Source organism: Micrasema longulum, unplaced genomic scaffold, assembly GCF_059751315.1.
Source record: "Micrasema longulum isolate JH-2025_06_02 unplaced genomic scaffold, ASM5975131v1 h1tg002437l, whole genome shotgun sequence".
NCBI lineage: Eukaryota > Metazoa > Arthropoda > Insecta > Trichoptera > Brachycentridae > Micrasema > Micrasema longulum.
The window spans coordinates 159,433-167,833 of NW_028279582.1; positions in this window are offsets into that span (position 1 = coordinate 159,433).

The following is an 8,401-nucleotide window of genomic DNA, read 5'->3' on the forward strand; positions in this document are numbered from 1 at the left end:
GTCATTTAGGAATGTATTTATTTGTGACGCATAAGTTACCCAAATTGAACTATTTGCCTATTTGGAACATTTCCTGTCGTGATAATGTATCAGACAGTCTACAGAATCGTTATCAGAGTTACAAAAGGTTATCTGTATTTATATAAATACCCAGCAGTGACGTGCGGTGACATTTATCCTCTAACTACTTGCGTTGTGGGTGATTTGTCGTTACTTCAATCAAATAAATTGTAATGTTATTCAATGTTTATATTAGTTCTTAAGATGTTATGAACTAATTTAATAAAGCATAAATAAATAAATAACTAATACCCATAATCCTTAAAATATAGCTTGATTAGAATGACAGCTGTGAAACTAATTTCATTAATGATGAGAAATTACTGATCACTCAAATCTATTTTATCAGTTTTTTCATGCAATCATTGTATTAAAAACTAATTTAACACGCCAGACGCGAGTAATTTTTCGTGTGTTAATATAAATAACTCTTTTGACGTTACTACAAAGTTATGTCGTCACTTTTTCTGACAAATGTCATTCTTATCAAGCTATATTTTTAGGACTATAAGTTAAGAATTACACAGCTTTCGTTGTGCTAATTTCGTTGTAATAACTAAATATGATTGCAATGAGGAAATCCACTGTCTTCTAATTTATTTATCTTCTATTCCAGCGTACTATTTAACTTAGCAAAAATATATTTATTTTTTTGTGCGTTATTTACAAATTTATGATTTTTAAAGTTACATTTATCAAATACCGAGCCAAATGACTGTAATCAGTGTGTCACTTTTTAGTAGTGACGTCATGAAACGGTTGGCGTTCTTACTTTCACGGACCTGACAAGAATCTATGGAGTATTGCTTTGATTACTTCATTTAGTTGATCGTAATTTCCTCATTTCTATGTTATGGTTGTTTTTACGAACGCTTCGATTTAGAAAAACCCAGAAAGTTGACATAATATCTGGTTGAAATGTCAAATTATACAAATTATACCCTTTTTTCTATGGTCAAAACGCTGCGGGGGCTTTAAAGCGGAAACCGGAAATACTACACGTAGATATAAGGAGTGACGTCATTATTTACGATTTTAAAATGAAAGACATTTTAACATTTTTTATTTATTTTTGCGTGCGTTTTTGAGATATTTCATCCTACTTCAAAATTTTAAAATATTCACGTGCACACGTAAACATTTTTAAAATTTAATTCAGGGTCAGGCTGGAATTCCTCATTATAGAGAAATTTGCTTGGCGGGTCTCAATAATATGGCGCACCACTGAATATGTTGCGTTGACTGTACAGCGTGTCAGCTTTTGTAGAGTGCCTTCGTGGGCCTACGCCTACGAGTACACGATGCAGTTTACACATTGACGCAGTTTTAAGTGGGCGAGAAACGCGGAATCGTGACAATAACAACCTGTACTATGAACCATAATATTAGAAATAGCGACTAAAGTGATTTATTTTAAATACAAATGAAGCGAAGTGCTGAAAAGACGTAACGCAACACGATATGCACAAAAATATAAGGTTTTTTGCAAATCCCGCTCGCGAGTGACGGGGATTGGCGGTGACGTCTCGTTTTTCCTAAATACGGCAATTGGGTCTGACCGATTTGTAATTTTTTATTTTTGTAATTTCCCTAAAGTTTTTATGAAATAGTTTATTCATCGGTATAAGTGTAAGGTGATCATTGAAGAAAATCTGTTTGTCGTCTCTAGGAAAGTTGATATCCTTTGTGGTGAGTCCTTTATTTAATTTAATTTTACTCTGCAGTTGATCCTAAACATTTCTCCGAGTGAAATTTACGATCATATTTTTAGGGCCAGTTGAGGGGTTCATTAGTTTAATCCATAGAATTAACAATGGTCCAGAAACCGCATACGCGCATCAAACTTTACAGCTTTTTTTTATTTGAAATTTTATTTATTAACCCTTACGGATTATTTTATTTATTTGTTTACATACGGCATTTCTGCCATTTACATATATGTGGTATAAAGAGTGCTTAAAAATAAAATTTTAAAAAAATCGAGTATGAAATATTAATATACTCGTACTGTACACATTATTAATTACTTGAAATACATATACATTTTAAAGAAATTATACAATAACAAAATACATTAATCAATCAAATTTTAACTATTCCAACCCAATCTCCTAAAGATGATTTGCTCTTTTTGATAAAAATATGTTGGTCACTTTATTTTTTAAGTTAGGCAGAGATAAACTAAATATATCCAAATATGATGCATATTCATTCCCGGTATTCTGTAATCTAACAATAGGTGAGTTATGTTGAGCTACCGTTCGACAGTTTTGACATCAAAATATTGTAGATGTTCTGCTTAACCTAGGTGGTACATAGAATGAAATCAACTTCAGTAGATCGGGGGTATCAAACATTAGTTTTATTATTTTATATAAAGTCGTAAGGTCGGTCGATGTCCTTCGTTCTTGCAATTTAGTTAATTTAAGAGAGTCCAAAATTTTGTTTTAATTTAATTGATTAGTAGAAAAACCCTTCTTAAAATGAATACATCTAATTACTACTACTACTACTACTATCATCATTTCATTTCCCCGTAGGGGTTTCCCCGTAGAGAGAATGGACCGCCACACGCGTCTATCCTGGCATACATTCCTAGCTTCTTCAACCTTCATACATCTTGTCATACATGCCCTTCGGTTCTGTCTGCTTTTGACATGACTAGAATTAAGATTTTGGTTTATCCGATCATGCCACGTCTTCCTCGGTCGTCCTCGTCTCACGTTGCCGGTTTAAAGAATAAACAAAATATAAGTTAATATAAAATGGTAAAAGTTTTTTAATAAATAAATTGTGATACCGCATTGTTAATATTCGATTATCAATTTGTATTTTTTTGCTGGGGTTTAAGGCAAAAGCCTTAGCAAAATAAACAGTATTTTAACGATCGATTTTTGAGCAGATTTGAGAGGTCTTAATATTGATTGATTGGTGCTTCCCCACCCTATTGTGCCATAAGGTATAATTGAGTTACATCAAATTATAATATCGTTGTTTGAGTTTAATTAAGAATAAGATGTTACGTATCGACTTAAAGATACGGGAAAGTTTATTTAATTTTTTGTGTTATATATTTTATGTGTTCTGTCCAATTAAAATATTTATCAATAATTAATCCCAAATATTTAATATGGTATACTGATTCAAGTATTTCAGAGCAAACTTTTAATTGAAGGTTTTGTTTAGGCTGTCCCACAGTGGTTTTGCTAAATGTAATGTATTTTGTTTGGTCAATATTTAAAGTTATAAGATTGTTTAAAGATTGTCTCGCTAAATTGTAATAAAACACTGTTTATTCCATTTTACAACTCAAAATCATCTTCCCCTTCTTTTTCCCCTAATGTCATGTTTCATAATAAATATTGTCATCTTGACATATGTAATAACTGCGAAAACATGAAGTCTGAAAGATGCATAAAATACCTGGGAGTAATCATTGACTGTCAACTTATATGGACCAATCATCTTTAAGTTATTGTTAATAAACTAATATATTTAACCAATGTGTTCAAATGACTAAGTATTTACGCCCAGCTTAATACTATTAAAATGGTTTATTATGCACTTGTACAGTCATCGCTTTCCTATGGAATAATTGGATGGGGGGAACTTACAACTACCATATTAAACCATTAGAAACTGTTGAAAAATTATATTAAAAATAATGCTTCACAAAAATCGCACTTTTCCCTCTTTCCAATTGTTCCAAGAAGCTAATTTTTTAGACCTAAGACAAATATATTGTTTTCAATGTTTAAAATATATATTTAAGAACAAAAATTTATTTACAAGTGATTCAAATAGATCAAGTCAAAGAAGGAATCGTGTGTTAAAAATACCACATTGTAAAACGAGGCTCGCACAGAGACATGCATATTTTATAGGCCCAAAATTTTTTAATTCTTATATTACTGATAATATTTCACTGATTCCAAACTCTCAAAAATTTTCCTTCTTTTAAAAAACACGCACTATCCTGGATTCAAACCAAAGATATGAACTCTTTTTTTCTATTGTATATTTTGTTGCCCTTTAATAATAAGGAATATTTTTGTGTTTTTTTTTATTATTTTTTATTTCGTTTTTTAATTACTATAAAAAAATACCACATCTTTTACAGAATATTTTATTTATTTTTTTCTTCTCAAAAATATTACGACTGTCCATTATTTATTACAGGAGCAAAAATTAATTAACATTTTCTTGTGCACCCACAAACAGGCCACGCCTTTGTGGGATTTTTGTTTACTTTTTTTACTATTAATGCGTATTTCATTGCTATGTAGTTATGCTTTATTTTTTGAATACTCTGTTTTATCATTTATTTTTATTATAAAAAACAAAAAAAAAGATTTTTTAAAATTAATTAAGTACTTCTTTTTTACCAGAGCGAGTGGATTGGCGCGATACGTGTGAAACAAACCCGTACATAAGAGATACAATCGATCATATCGAGAATAATAATAACATGCAATACATGTAAAAAAAAGTGAATTATGAAAGCACGTCACACTCCAAGTACTTAGTGAGGCCTTTAGACTGGCAACATTGTCTACGCTGTCGGCAGTATTTCGCAAAGACCGCCGTTTCGTGTCCGACGGTGTCTGGCGTGAGTATGTGGCGATTGGCGAGCCTCAATTCATAGTAAAGTGTACTATAACACGGGCGGTGGAATGATCCTCATCGGCAGCAGTTTTGGGTAAATTTTCTTATGTTTTACAGCACAGTAGAAGCTCGGTAACTGATAGGTCACAGATTAAATATAAAGATTTCTTTTGGAATGTTCTCAGTAAAATGATTATTTCTCACAATTTAGTGGGATAGATCAGAAATGGAATTTTTGTATGTCCATATTATATTTTATTTGCATTTCATTTTTATGATCTAAAACAGGCTCCTTAAAATTATAAATTATATTCTAAAAGATACACAATTTTCAACTGTATGTAAGTTTTTTTTCCAATAAATGAATAGTGATTTGGAATAGAAATCTAGGGTTTCGAGAATTTCGTTAATAAGTGGGTTTTTTTTATTTGAAAGTTTATATAATAGGTGATTTCTAAAGATTCCATAAATTGAAGGTACACCTAGTTCTTTAAAAACTAAATTGAAAGGGTCCGTTCTAGGCTTTATAAAGATAATTTTAACGATTGCTTTTTTGGAAATCAAAAGTGGACGTGTAAATTTGTCTCGTAAGCTCCTCCCCAACCCATGACTCCGGCCCTACAGAATATACGACGATTGCGTAGTAAACAGTTTTCATATTTTTATTTATTTATTATTTACTTATCTGAATATCTAAGGATTCAACGGCTATAAAACTTTCAAGTACCATTGTCTATGGTAAGGTTATGTCAAAACCTGAATATTCGAAAATTGAATTTAACATGAATTTACCCAGATCCTTATTTTACCTAGGAAAAGAGAAACACATCAAATTGTTTTTTCTCTACTTGGTTTCATTTTCTCTCTCCTTCCGCTCATTATTTGAATCCATCTTCCTCATCACTTTATGCACAGCATAAGCTGTACATTAAAAAAAGTGAGAAAGTGCAAGCCTTATCTTCCCATCAAAAAAGCTGGTTTTTAAATGAATTAATTAGGTTTTTTTTTAGTAGGGGAAACGTGTCGAAAATGATATCTTTAACCTAGCCAGATCGAAGCGGGGGACTCGAATCTCCCAGAAATCACATTTAATTCAACAACTTGAGTATTAGTGAAGCGAATTATTTCATATTTTCAGTTATCCTTAGAAAATTTAATTTTTTTATTTTTTATTTCAACTTTTTAATAACTTAATTGCATAGAATAATATAAAATAAAATAGATAAACGAGACAGCTTAATTTTTTAATTTATTTCAACAGAGAGGAAAAACAATTTTGAGAAGGGAATCCATATTCTTATTCCATAAGTCTAGGCATTTACAGGGCTTAAGACCTGTCATTGGCTGGTTTAAGTGGCCACTTTACACACTGTGTAACGTTCACCATTCTGCCCATGTTTCCAATCCAGCCAGTCTGCAAGCATTTGGACATACTCAAACATTGTAGAGACGGCTTAAATTCATCTTGCACCCGGGAAACTCCGGGAAATGTTAAAGCTAATACACGATCCGTTGTGAAATAGACCATGTACAAGTACGTACATTTCGAGGAGTGTTCCGGCTACAAATATATCCGGCTATAAATATTATGTTTTTTTTATTGTAAAATTCGTAGAATACCATTTGTTAAAGCATTTTTGTGTTTGTTCAAATAAAATGGCCGTAAGTATAATAATTTATACTGTGATCTTTATTTAAAAAAAAAACTTTCATGGGCTCTTCTGTTAAGTTGGTACATGTTGCTTAGTATTTTTTTCCTTTCCACCGTCGATATATTATAAGCAAATATAATGTAATGTAATACAAAATAATATAAATAATAAAACTCGCTTCGCTATTTGCGTGTGCAGTTTTTTAAAATTTATGTTACATTTGTTTATTTCGGACCAATTACATTGTATTGTTTTTTCACCCAAGTGTGCTGTGTAATGTGAAATCTGTAGTATTTAAAAAAATAAACTACATAAAATATTTTATAACGTAAGATATGGAGTTATTCCGGTAAAATAGAGGGTTTGGAAAATATTGAACTGGCACCCAAAGCGTAAAACTGATCACCTTACCTTTCACACGACAAAAAATATACATACACGCTGCAACTAGTGCCAAAACAATGCCCTATGGATAACTGGGTGCGGATCGGGAACATATAAATTATAATGTTGGGTATTAAAAAAAAACCTATTAATAATACATTTCGTGCTAACTTTAAAACATTTATTTTCAAATAACTTATGCACCCATACCCTGCGATCACACTCATAACGGTGTGATCGTAGCAGATAACGAGAGGATGAAACACGTGTTTCTGGCGCCCGCAAACCAGAACCAACCAGCTAAGGGAAGGTAACCTCGACAGAAAAATCCACCAGAGAAGGCAACGGGAAACCACTCTGGTCATCTTTTCCCAGGAATCACTATGGCGAATACATACAGTAAGCAGTTGTCCTGGCTGCGGAGTAGCGCAGGACCGAGATGCTTTCGCTGTAGTGATCGCCAACGTCGGGGGATCTGACAAGGCACCTCAAGAAGAAGATGCACCCATATTTGAGAAACCCTGACTGCCACAAACTGGTGCGTGACTATTTCTTAGAAGGTGCGGACTGCGGACTGCGGACCAGATGGGACATGCTGTCATGAACCCCAGCTTGATAGACTTATCTAGTTCCGTAAATTTTATCTACAAGTAACTAGAGGAGAACAATATTTTTCAATGATAAGAATTTGGAATAACAGGATGTGTGTAAATAGAGATTCCTAAATGACGTCAATCAATACTATATGTATAAAGTCAAACGCGCTTTGCTTCACCCAGCGTCGCCATTACTACAGATTTTTCGGTAGATCTATCGATTTTAGGAGCAATCTACCGATCTACCGAATTCTATTGAAATTCTACCGATTTCCATACATTTCCTCGTTTTGATAGAACAGAATTTCAATACAAATAAAACGAAAACATGTTATGATAATTTATTGTTTGTTCGCTCACTTAGGTGGCCATCTGTTGATTGTTAAAAAAACTTCTTATCTATTGTACATAAGTACATAACAAATTATAAATTAATGAAAGGAATCGGTTAGTATTAGTGAATGGGGATTCCCGGTTATCTTCAAATATATAATATTGTGGTATGATAAATCATGACCATAGAATTACACGATATTGTTGAAAAATTCATATATATATTTGTTTATCGTATGAAGAGAAAAGAAAGGGGATCACCTTTTATATAAAAATGATAGAAATGGTTTTTCTTCAGTTAATTATCTATTTAAATTTAGTTGAATCATTCTTTTAAGCAATGTTTTCAGTACTTCAGCAGTTTACAGTTTTTACATTTAAAGAACTTTAAAATATTAATTATTTCTTCGTTTGACAACAAAGATTGACCGATGATTGTAAAAATGACCAGGACATAGAGAGATAGAGAATACCCGTCAAGTCAGGGGCCAGGGCCTCTCTGCTGCAAGACGCTTCTACTTGCAAAACAAAACTATTCATACCGACCAGGCTTACAAAACACAATACTTGAATTCCCACAGAACGGGTATTATCATACATCATTGAATACATTTTATGGAAAAACATTCAACCGATGTATCTTTGCGCATAAAAACAATTGCATTCATAGGTGACTTGGTGTGATTTCATTAATATGTATGCCTTTAACCCTTGAAAAGTTTGTATGGTTACACAAAATACAGTATTGTTGAAATAGAAATATCAACATAA